Below are 12,901 nucleotides of genomic sequence, written 5' to 3'. Positions count from 1 at the left end.
CCTCCCATACAGAAGTGATAACGGTTATCCCTCCTCTACACAGGCTCAAATCTATTTAGTCTTTAATCGTATTTCCGTATGCAATGGAAACAGATATACACTGAGGCGCATGAATATATTGCTGATGAGATTGTGTAGCTAGTGGTGGCCAAGTTTCCCACAGACACAACAATATTACCATTAAAAAAAATACATTTATTTAACACACAAAAACATAAAATATTAAAATATGCCATCAGAAAACAGAGATCCCATTTAAAGGATCTGTCTAAGCATAAAGATCCCTAGATTTGATTAAGCTTAATCATCAACCCTTGTTGTGTGTACACACTCTGCAAATAGCATATATCGGTATATCCCAGTAAAGATACGGGTCATTTACAACACAATAACCATAAGAGGATAATAGAATGTCCAAGGTTCCTTGATAGGGAGACAATGTATCACATTGAGAGAGTTTTCATCTTATTTCCTCTCGATGGTATGGTTCAAATGTATAGCTGATACAATCTGTTTGTGTACTAAAGACTATACGCAGTGGTTGTTGTTTGAAAAGGACTTAAACTATTCCTTTTTTCCAAAGGCTTGAATGTGCTGCTTGTTTGTAAAGCCGGATTCCTCTTCGTCTGTGTGTGTGGGCAGTTTTTTTCCTACTGGCCTATTTATGATTTCTCGCAGATAGTATTTCTCGTGTGAAGAGTTTGTTTTAGAATAAACATGCGGACTTAGAAGTGATGGTGCCCGTAACGCTATAACAATTCTACTTACGTTCGTGCTGATATTTCTCACCACCCGCCTGGCCTTGAGATGCACCTGCATGGGCGTCCGCAGGAGGGGGCAAGGGGGGGTGCTCGCCCCCCCTTGAATTCAGGGCCGCCAACAGGGAGGGCACAGGGGGGACAAAGGGTACTGCGTCCGGGGCCCCGTATGTCAGGCCGGGCCCCCGCGCGGCCGGGCACCAGTTAATTAAATACATTTTAAAAAAAAGTTTAAAAAAATGGCGCCGATTCCCCGCTGTCCCGGCGCGCATGCGCAGGGCAAGCAGTGCCTGCTTCTCCCCGCTCCCAAAGTGGGACGGAGGGGGAAGTACAAGCCAAGCTCCTCTGCGGCCCGCTCCCCCTCCCGCTCCCAACGTGGGACGGAGGGGGAAGTACCAGCTCCTCCTGCGGCCCGCTTCCCCCCCTTGGCCAGCTCCCCGCGCACCCACCTCCCACGCGCCCCCTGGCCCACCTCCCGTGCCCCCCCGAGCCCTCCTCCCCAAGCCCACCTCCCTTCCCTGGCAGCTGCCGCGGGGATATCGGGGGCAGAAGAGGATATCGGGGGCAGGAGGGGGAAGCGTCCGGCGACAAGCTGCACCCACCCGGTCAAGGTAAGTCACTCCACCCAGTCACTGTCACCCACTGTCACTGTCACCATCACCCACTGTCATCGTTACCCACTGTCACCATTACCCACTGTCACCGTCACCCACTGTCACTGTCTGTCACCCACCCAGTCACTGACTGTCACTCACCAAGTCACTGACTGTCACTCACCCAGTCACTGTCAAGTCACTGTCCCACCCAAACACGGTCACTCACTCAGTCACTGTCTCCCACCCACCCACTGTCTCCCACCCACCCACTGTCACTCACTGTCACCATCACCCACTGTCACTGTCACCGTTACCCACTGTCACCATTACCCACTGTCCCCGTCACCCACTGTCACTGTCTGTCACCCACCCAGTCACTGTCACCCACCCAGTCACTGTCAAGTCACTGTCCCACCCAAACACTGTCACTCAGTCACCCAGTCACTGTCTCCCACCCACCCACTGTCTCCCACCCACCCAGTAACTGTCTCCCACCCACCCAGTCATTGTCTCCCACCCACCCAGTCACCCACCCACCCACTGTCACCCAGAGTCACTCTCTCCTACCGTCATTCACCCACCCACCATCATTCACCCACCCACATTCAACATTCACCCACCCACCCACTGTCATTCACCCACTGTCATTCACCCATCCACCCACTCACTCACTGTCATTCACCCACCATCATTCATCCACCCACCTACCGTCATTATCCCACCAACCCACCGTCATTCAATCGTTATTCACCCACTCACCCACTGTCATTCAACTGTCATTCACCCACTCACCCAGGCAGGCAGGCAGACACATGTCTTTTGTTGAAAATATAAAAATAAACAGGTTGCATTGTAATGTTTTATTCTGTATCACAATAAGAAAACAGTTAAGTAAAAGTTGCGCGCTAAAAGATATTTTTTTTTTTTCAAAATCTTCTCGGGGGGGAGAACCCCCCTTATGCTGGTCGGGCTTGCTCGCCACAGTGCACTCACCACCACTTTTACGCCGGGCACTGGCCGTTAAAATTATGCCGCCCCCCCCCCCCCCCCCTAAAAAATTTCTGCGGACGCCCATGTGCACCTGTATGGGATTCTTACCCCTCTTCTGGCACACCATGTTTCACAGCACTTGCACACTCCAGCTCCCCCCGAGAAACTTTCCTCCTCCAGCAGATTCTTTCTAAATGTGATACATTGTCTCCATATCAAGAGACCTTGAACATTCTATTTATTATCCTCTTTTGGTTATTGTGTTGTAATTGACCAGTAACTTTACTGGGATATACCGATATATGCTATTTGCACAGTGTGCACAAACAACAAGGGTTGATTAAGCTTAATCAAAGCTAGGGATCTTTATGTTTAGACTGCATGTTTGATTGCATATTTTAATATTTTATGTTTTAAATAGATGTACTTTTTGTATTGTAATATTGTTGTGTCTGTGGGAAACTTGGCCACCACTAGCTATACAATCTCATCAGTAATATATTCATGCGTCTTAGTGTATATCTTTTTCCATTGTTTACTTCATTTTGGGGTAGAGAGAGTCCCCAATTTTCACTTGGGCAGCAGAATATACACTTATATTATACTATTATATGTAGGGTTAACACATTAGCGCTTTGATTTTTTCTTTTCGTATTTCCGTATGCGCAGCGTGGGACGGAGGCTGCCAGGTGTCCAGTATTGCACCAGACTGTCCTGTATTTGGACACTTTGTCCAGTAAAAAAAAATTAGAGATAATACTGGGCGTGTATGTGTATACCGGTATTACCTCTCTGGGCGTGTATGTGTATACCGGTATTACCTCTCTGGGCGTGTATGTGTATACCGGTATTACCTCTCTGGGAGTGTATGTGTATACCGGTATTACCTCTCTGGGCGTGTATGTGTATACCGGTATTACCTCTCTGGGCGTGTACGTGTATACCGGTATTACCTCTCTGGGAGTGTATGTGTATACCGGTATTACCTCTCTGGGTGTGTATGTGTATATACTGGTATTACCTCTCTGGGCATGTACGTGTATATACCGGTATTACCTCTCTGGGCGTGTACGTGTATACCGGTATTACCTCTCTGGACGTGTATGTGTATACCGGTATTACCTCTCTGGACGTGTATGTGTATACCGGTATTACCTCTCTGGACGTGTATACCGGTATTACCTCTCTGGACGTGTATGTGTATACCGGTATTACCTCTCTGGACGTGTATGTGTATACCGGTATTACCTCTCTGGACGTGTATGTGTATACCGGTATTACCTCTCTGGACGTGTATGTGTATACCGGTATTACCTCTCTGGACGTGTATGTGTATACCGGTATTACCTCTCTGGACGTGTATGTGTATACCGGTATTACCTCTCTGGGCGTGTATGTGTATACCGGTATTACCTCCCTGGGCGTGTATGTGTATACCGGTATTACATCTCTGGGCGTGTATGTGTATACCGGTATTACCTCTCTGGGCGTGTATGTGTATATCGGTATTACCTCTCTGGGCGTGTATGTGTATACCGGTATTACCTCTCTGGCCGTGTATGTGTATACCGGTATTACCTCTCTGGGCGTGTATGTGTATACCGGTATTACCTCTCTGGACGTGTATGTGTATACCGGTATTACCTCTCTGGACGTGTATGTGTATACCGGTATTACCTCTCTGGGCGTGTATGTGTATACCGGTATTACCTCTCTGGGCGTGTATGTGTATACGGGTATTACCTCTCTGGGCGTGTATGTGTATACCGGTATTACCTCTCTGGGCGTGTATGTGTATACCGGTATTACCTCTCTGGGCGTGTGTGTATATACCGGTATTACCTCTCTGGGCGTGTATGTATATACCGGTATTACCTCTCTGGGTGTGTATGTGTATACCGGTATTACCTCTCTGGGCGTGTATGTGTATACCGGTATTACCTCTCTGGACATGTATGTGTATACCGGTATTACCTCTCTGGACGTGTATGTGTATACCGGTATTACCTCTCTGGACGTGTATGTGTATACCGGTATTACCTCTCTGGGCGTGTATGTGTATCCCGGTATTACCTCTCTGGACGTGTATGTGTATACCGGTATTACCTCTCTGGGTGTGTATGTGTATACCGGTATTACCTCTCTGGGTGTGTATGTGTATACCGGTATTACCTCTCTGGGCGTGTATGTGTATACCGGTATTACCTCTCTGGGTGTGTATGTGTATACCGGTATTACCTCTCTGGGCGTGTATGTGTATACCGGTATTACCTCTCTGGACATGTATGTGTATACCGGTATTACCTCTCTGGGCGTGTATGTGTATACCGGTATTACCTCTCTGGGCATGTATGTGTATACCGGTATTACCTCTCTGGGCGTGTATGTGTATACCGGTATTACCTCTCTGGGCGTGTATGTGTATACCGGTATTACCACTCTGGGTGTGTATGTGTATACCGGAATTACCTCTCTGGGCGTGTATGTGTATACCGGTATTACCTCTCTGGGCGTGTATGTGTATACCGGTATTACCTCTCTGGGCGTGTATGTGTATACCGGTATTACCTCTCTGGACGTGTATGTGTATACCGGTATTACCTCTCTGGGCATGTATGTGTATACCGGTATTACCGCTCTGGGCGTGTATGTGTATACCGGTATTACCTCTCTGGGTGTGTATGTGTATACCGGTATTACCTCTCTGGGCATGTATGTGTATACCAGTATTACCTCTCTGGACGTGTATGTGTATACCGGTATTATCTCTCTGGGTGTGTATGTGTATACCGGTATTACCTCTCTGGGCGTGTATGTGTATACCGGTATTACCTCTCTGGACGTGTATGTGTATACCGGTATTACCTCTCTGGGCGTGTATGTGTATACCGGTATTACCTCTCTGGACGTGTATGTGTATACCGGTATTACCTCTCTGGACGTGTATGTGTATACCGGTATTACCTCTCTGGGTGTGTATGTGTATACCGGTATTACCTCTCTGGGCGTGTATGTATATACCGGTATTACCTCTCTGGGCGTGTATGTGTATACCGGTATTACCTCTCTGGACATGTATGTGTATACCGGTATTACCTCTCTGGGCGTGTATGTGTATACCGGTATTACCTCTCTGGGCATGTATGTGTATACCGGTATTACCTCTCTGGGCGTGTATGTGTATACCGGTATTACCTCTCTGGGCGTGTATGTGTATACCGGTATTACCACTCTGGGTGTGTATGTGTATACCGGAATTACCTCTCTGGGCGTGTATGTGTATACCGGTATTACCTCTCTGGGCGTGTATGTGTATACCGGTATTACCTCTCTGGGCGTGTATGTGTATACCGGTATTACCTCTCTGGACGTGTATGTGTATACCGGTATTACCTCTCTGGGCATGTATGTGTATACCGGTATTACCTCTCTGGGCGTGTATGGGTATACCGGTATTACCTCTCTGGGTGTTTGTGTATACCGGTATTACCTCTCTGGGCGTGTATGGGTATACCGGTATTACCTCTCTGGACGTGTATGTGTATACCGGTATTACCTCTCTGGGCGTGTATGTGTATACCGGTATTACCTCTCTGGACGTGTATGTGTATACCGGTATTACCTCTCTGGACGTGTATGTGTATACCGGTATTACCTCTCTGGGCGTGGTGACCTGACGGCTATGGGGGACGCAGGATTTCCCTCTTAATGCAGCCAATCAGAAGGTGTCAGGAGCCTGGGGGTGGGGCCAAGGAGAGGAAACCGCATGGTGCGGAGGTGAGAAGTGTGAAGATTGAGATAATGTGAGTGGCTATAATCACCTCCATTTTGGCCTAAACCACCATTTTCTGAGTGTTTGCTATATGAATGTATATTTGTCTCATTCGTGAATGAATGAATGAACTGTGAATGTTTGAATCTGCAGAGTATCGCTCCTAGATATAACTAACCCTTTTTAATTCCTACAAGGCAGGCAAGAATTGAAATAGCATTCGTAAGCGATTAGACATTCCTGCTGATCTGAGTTCTTTCTTATCTGACAGCCACAGCATACATACATGGCTGAACACAGTAACTCCCTTATGTCACAGGGTTGGGAGGCCCACATTATGGTAAATTATCGATAAGAATATAGTAATGTAAAGCATATATATGTATCAACTAATATATTTTTGCATGTCATCATATCATCATTTATCTATAAGCCAGCCCCCTTAAGGGGTGTATTACTCATTTTGAAATGTATAAAAATGTGATACTAAGCAATATGTTTTCAGAGGCTTGAGTTCTTTCTGAATTCTTGTCTCCCAATTGTGCCTTGGTACAGATAAACTCATGTGTTACTTTGAACCCTGTATTTGACTCATTGATCTTATTTCTAAGCTTTCACAGATGGCGCATCCTTGAATAGGGACCCAATATCTCGAGACCAGGAAACCCAGACGGAGAAACTGCCTACATTACTCAAACGTGCACACTTGGAATAAGGTATGGCTTTATCCTTTTTAACAAAAAAAGCCGTTAGATTAAAGTTTGAGTAATCTGTAGACAGTTTGTTCTTTATGGGCAACCTACCTGAGTGACGGGACACCCTGTATCACGTGAGTTTATCAATATTATACTGATCAGGTATTGTTATTGTTGTTTTTGTATTATTGCCATAAACTCAGGTTATACCGTGTGCCGCTAAACGGCAGGGCCAAGTAAGGGCCCGGAAGGTATAATAATTAATAAGGTGTTAAGTCTCCTAGAACTTGGGGAGAGAACTATTCTTAAGGAACAGCAGGTAACTGTTTTTAAGGCCACTGTTCCTTAACTCTATATTCTACTTATATTATACCAAGGGTTGGGGCACCTTATTGGTACATGGTCAACTAACGTTGATCGGTGTAAGGTACATGGTCAGCTAACGTTGATCGGTGTAATAGAGGAGAATTATGGGGAAACCTACGTTCTCAGCAGTCGCCGGCGAAGGGTACGTCCCTTGAAATTATGTGTGGACTTTATGGCAATAAAATGTTTTAAAAATGGATATTTAGTGACGCAGAATATATTGAATAAGAAGGAAAGTGAAACATATCAGGCTCGGTTTTAAAAAAAACTGTAGCATTAGTGGACCCCCTTTTTTCTGATCCCCTTTTCCTCTTCCCCCTTTTCTCACCCTTTTTCACTGAAAAGGAGTTGCATTTCTGTGAGGCACAATAGTTGCATGTTTGTGAGGCACAGGAGTTGCATGTCTGTGAGACATGGAAGTTAATTATTAATCTAGGAAGAAATGGCTTGAATTTAAGAATGTTAAAGTAGTTTTTTAGGAATTAATGCATTAATACTGCATGGAAAAAGAAGGGAACATCCTCTTTAAATGTTTTTTGTTTTTGTCTTAGAAAGCTCAGATAGTAACTAGTTTGATGGCATAATAATATACATGTCATGGAGTGAAGTGTTTGTGTGTCACTCTGATAGTTAATGTATGTATGCATGTATGAATGTCTTTATTCATTTAGCACCATTAGTGTACATAGCGCTTCACATTGTCACTTGTTGTACTAATCATAAAAATAACAAATAAATCTCTTGTAAAAGGGTCATTTAAGTTTAAACCCTTTTGTCAAAGTGTATTAAGCCTGCTGCCATTTACAAGGCATGACAGTAGCATTTAAAATAAACCTAGGAAGTATTGTATGTTAAAGTCTGTTAGTGTAATATTTTAAAAGAGAATGAAAATTTGGCAGTTGTAAAAATAAGTCATTTCACCCTGACTCAAATATGAATTTGTATTTTTTTCACAGTAGCACATGTTTGTTCCTGGGCGTAGGAAATACTGTGTTACAATATTTAAATGAAGTTTTAAATTTAAATTTTATGTGCTGATTTAGAGGAGTCAGGACTAAAAGCAAGGTATATCTATAATGCAAAGTTTTAAAAAGTAAATGTTTATTTTTTATTTAAACAAAAAAAAAAGAGTCTGATCTTATGGAGTAAGGAAGCTTTATTAAGTTTTACTCTGGCCCACAAGATTAAGATCGTGTTGGAGTTTTGTAGAAAGAAGAATGAATGTTGATGGAAGATAAACTCAGAGAACGTGTGTATGTGTCTGTGTGGGTGTGTGTAAGAAAGATAAGGAATTATAAATATATAGTAAATAAAACAATAAGATTTATGTTTTATAAGAAGGGTTGCAAAGATGGTTTTGTGTTTGTTTTTGTGTTATCAAGGTTTTTCTGTTCAAACTTATAATAGGAAACTAACGGTTTGTTTTCTTAAATACACTGCTCGTCTGATTTTTGAACAGTAGTCATTTAAAAGAGGGAAGGTTAAAAGCAGCCAAGTGGGCTGGCCCCCCTCCTCCAGCTTAAGGAATGTACAAAGACCACGTTCCAGACATGAAAAGTTAACTAGAAACTGAGAGAAAAAAAAAAAAGAAATGTTTAAAAGCAGCTTAGTTATAGTATAGGGAAAGAGAATGATATTGTAATTTATTTATTTTTGGGACTGAGTTTGCAGGGTCAAACAGGTCTGTTTTGGGTTTTTATCTTATTTTTTGTAAAGTTCATTTTGCTCTGTATCAGAGAAATGTGAAATTATGCTTTTTGTTTTTTGTATCTATTTTAGGATAAATACCTCATAGTTTATGAAATGCTTTAGATGGCATAGCTCCCATTATGTAGGAATTATTACAAGAAGGGGTTATAATCCCCACATGCAGTATCCAAATTACCTCTACGCAGAAACCAGTAAACACATTTAAATTCTATTTGTTTTAATTAGGAGATGTTTTTTAACGCTATTTGTAATAATTGTTTCATTAACAATACAATAATATTTAATATGTATTTCCGTATTTGAATAGTGTCAAAAGTATACTCAGTACTTCACAAAGCGTACAATATAAACGGGTAAGCATAAAATCAGATATGAAATAATTTTTCCTATAAAGTTAACTGCATATGTGATGTATTTTTATAACTTTTAACCATTACCTCTCCTTTCCCTCCAAAAGGTGTCTTAATTTGAACCCTGATCTATAGCCTCTCATTTTAAAGAATGCAACTGTAGGCTATCTAGAATTTATTTTTTTAAAGCAGTAGCTATTGTCAAATTCATGATATATATATATATATTTAAATCTCAAGCTGCTGATGTTTTAAGTGACCATCATCCTTTGTCGTATGTTGTTCACATGTCATAGGATTTGCATATGAACAAAAGAGAGGATAATTTAAATGATTTTCCATTACACACCTGTCTATATGCGGACTCTGCCTATTTTGTTCATTGCAACATTACCTTATGTGTGTTGTTTTGTTATTTATCCTTGAATATTCCTTGCCGATATGACTCCATTCATATTGTGTTGTGTTTTGGTGCTGTCTACTCATTGCTACACATAGCAACATGTTATTTCATGAATATTCATGTAGAGAGGGATATACCCCTCCTCTTTACATTTTCCAGCATAACTATTGGATAGCTTTATTTTTAGTCTGTTTGGGAACTAAGTATTAATGTGATAAGCTGCTACTGTGCAGTGTTTTGTGGTGAAGCTAATTAGCATTGTTAGTATATTATGGTCACTGGCCCCTCATGTTCTGATAGGGCTTTGTGTTCATATTAGCATTTTTGTTTACCGTATACTGTCCGTTTCGTTCACATGGGGACTCTCTTATTTATGATTTATTAGTTGTCATTTTTATGCATTTTGTAAGTTTTTAGCTTGTAAAAAAGTTGTATACGTTTTAGTTGTGTTATAGTTAGGTTTATGTGGATATTTCCCATTTGGTCTGTAATAAATTTGATATTAGTGGTATTAGTTATTTAACTGGTACTTTATGTATATTTTACAGTTTACAATGAGTGCAAGCTTTAGGGACTTTTAGTGACAACCTCTTGCCACTTATCAGTGTTCTCTTACGATACTTTCCTATGCACCGTTGATTTCTTTCTTTTGTAATTGGTGAGCAAGGTATTTTTTGTGTTTATTTTATACGCGGATGCCAAGATAGTGGTGAAAAACAAAAAAATTTGTGCTGATACTAAATTATAGTGGCTAAAAGCGCTCTCCTTGTGCTTTTATTAATGAAATGTTTAAGTCTCTCCAAACTTAGGTGCAGCTTATACAGTCTACCAAGGAGAATACAAAGCAGCATCATCGCAAGAAAAAAGTGCCGGCACCACCGTAAACAGTTAACAAAGACAAAGAATCATCAAGCCAGCGTTTTTTTACCAACTGTTAGTGTATCTAGGCACAATAATCCTAGAACATTTAACCACCAAGGAATTAAGACTTCAGGCAAGGCCCGGTCTTAAACAAACAATTTGTTTTTTCTGAACTCAATATTATCAAGGCCCGGACTTAAATGAACAATTTGTTTTTTCAGGACTCCATATTATTTTTATGCTTTAGAGTGTGTTTTTAAGATGTATGCCCCACTAGGCAAGATCAGCCTACACCATCCAGATGATGATAAGGGATGATCAGTTTTGAAATATTTGTAATGTTCATTGTTTTATGGTCACATTATTTTGCAGACAATCACACAATCTTACACTAATGCCGAATTTAAAATGATGAAATGTTAATTTGAATTTGTTTACAGGAAACTTTTGTAAACCGAATTCCACTGGTAAATGAGGTTCCTGTGGGTGGATTTTACATAAATTACACTGGGAACAACAATCAATGTATGGGTCAGGTGTCTCCACCAACTAATGAAACTTGTATGAAAATGTATTTACAGCCCTGAACTAAAAATTTACAGGGAGGATGTAGCCTTAATTTTTCAGTTTAATTAAGATAGTAAAATGTGCTTGCACAAATTCTAGTTTATCTAGGGAGTGTATTGGATTTGTGGAAAATGGGCCTACAGAGTATTACCATGTGGTTGGACAGGGTCCTGCTATCTAGGTACAGTTGTACCTGCCTTTACAATGACTAGAGAATTACCCACTGGCAGGATCAGGAATAGCAGAGCCACTTCCAACGCACAGGGGTTGAAAAGTAGTCTATGGAAAGAACAATTTTGGGCTTGCTTATTTCCTAATGTAGGAGTTGAGTTGCTATATGACAGGCTCAATGTACTTACGGATGTACTGGATGATGTTCTCAATCATACAACTACATTCATTAATTTACTTAATCAAGAGCAGGTACAGATTAGATTAATGGCCCTACAGAATAGAATGGCACTGGACTATATTTTAGCGTGTGTGCCCGAGTTAAAGAGCAATGTTATGTTTTTTTTAAAGATCAAAGTGGTAAGATTGAGCATGAGGTAGAGAAGATCGCAGAGATACAGGAGAGATTAAGGAAAGGTGGAGATAAGAGGTGTTTTGTTAGGAATTACCATGTTGGTTGGGTTTTCTAGAAGCGAAACTGATGGATGGATTTGTCTGTGTGTTTGCAGTTCTGATTGTTTTGTATGACTGTGTCATGTGCAGTAAATCCATACTGCAAAGGTGTGTAACACCCTCTACCCAGGCCATGCCACTGATCACAGACGACACTACGGAAGATGCAATCTCAGAAGGAAAAGTCAGTCCTCCTCAATGGAATACAGATGAAGATGATGGCAGAAAGACCAACCTGGCTGAGATGATAGCCAGCAGCTCTGTGAGTTTCCAGAACTATCAAAGCCATGCAAATTGGGGCCCTCCAGGCCAGTGCAACGCTTCTGAGTTTTATCTGAATTATCCTTAAAAGACTATGTTTTCAAGAATAAAAAGAGAGGACTGTGAAGATTGAGATAATGTGAGTGGCTATAATCACCTCCATTTTGGCCTAAACCACCATTTTCTGAGTGTTTGCTATATGAATGTATATTTGTCTCATTCGTGAATGAATGAATGAACTGTGAATGTTTGAATCTGCAGAGTATCGCTCCTAGATATAACTAACCCTTTTTAATTCCTACAAGGCAGGCAAGAATTGAAATAGCATTCGTAAGCGATTAGACATTCCTGCTGATCTGAGTTCTTTCTTATCTGACAGCCACAGCATACATACAGGGCTGAACACAGTAACTCCCTTATGTCACAGGGTTGGGAGGCCCACATTATGGTAAATTATCGATAAGAATATAGCAATGTAAAGCATATATATGTATCAACTAATATATTTTTGCATGTCATCATATCATCATTTATCTATAAGCCAGCCCCCTTAAGGGGTGTATTACTCATTTTGAAATGTATAAAAATGTGATACTAAGCAATATGTTTTCAGAGGCTTGAGTTCTTTCTGAATTCTTGTCTCCCAATTGTGCCTTGGTACAGATAAACTCATGTGTTACTTTGAACCCTGTATTTGACTCATTGATCTTATTTCTAAGCTTTCACAGAAGTGTGTGTCTCGAGCGAGTCGCACCTTTCACTATTGTGTCCAGTATTTTTGGAAAAGCCACCTACGTGGTACATTGTGCTTTTTGATGCATATCCAAACCAGGATAATTATATTTAATTAGTTAACACTAAGTCAATCATCCCCTAAAGGTATGTTGCAGGTTAAGGCTCCTGGAATCTGGGGTTAACAACCATTGACTTGAACAGGCGTTAGCGCAA

General features: G+C 41.4%; 1 long non-coding RNA gene across 1 annotated transcript; it reads left to right on the top strand.

Moving 5' to 3' along the window:
* Positions 1 to 6,137: 6,137 nt before the first annotated feature.
* On the top strand, positions 6,138 to 12,639 carry LOC142466432 (uncharacterized). Its single transcript, XR_012788153.1, has 2 exons — positions 6,138 to 6,945; positions 10,435 to 12,639. It is a non-coding gene; the product is annotated as an uncharacterized LOC142466432 (long non-coding RNA).
* Positions 12,640 to 12,901: the final 262 nt, after the last annotated feature.

Source organism: Ascaphus truei, chromosome 15, assembly GCF_040206685.1.
Source record: "Ascaphus truei isolate aAscTru1 chromosome 15, aAscTru1.hap1, whole genome shotgun sequence".
Lineage (NCBI taxonomy): Eukaryota > Metazoa > Chordata > Amphibia > Anura > Ascaphidae > Ascaphus > Ascaphus truei.
Note: the sequence above shows the minus strand (reverse complement) of the source record. Positions and strands in the feature narration are given on the sequence as shown.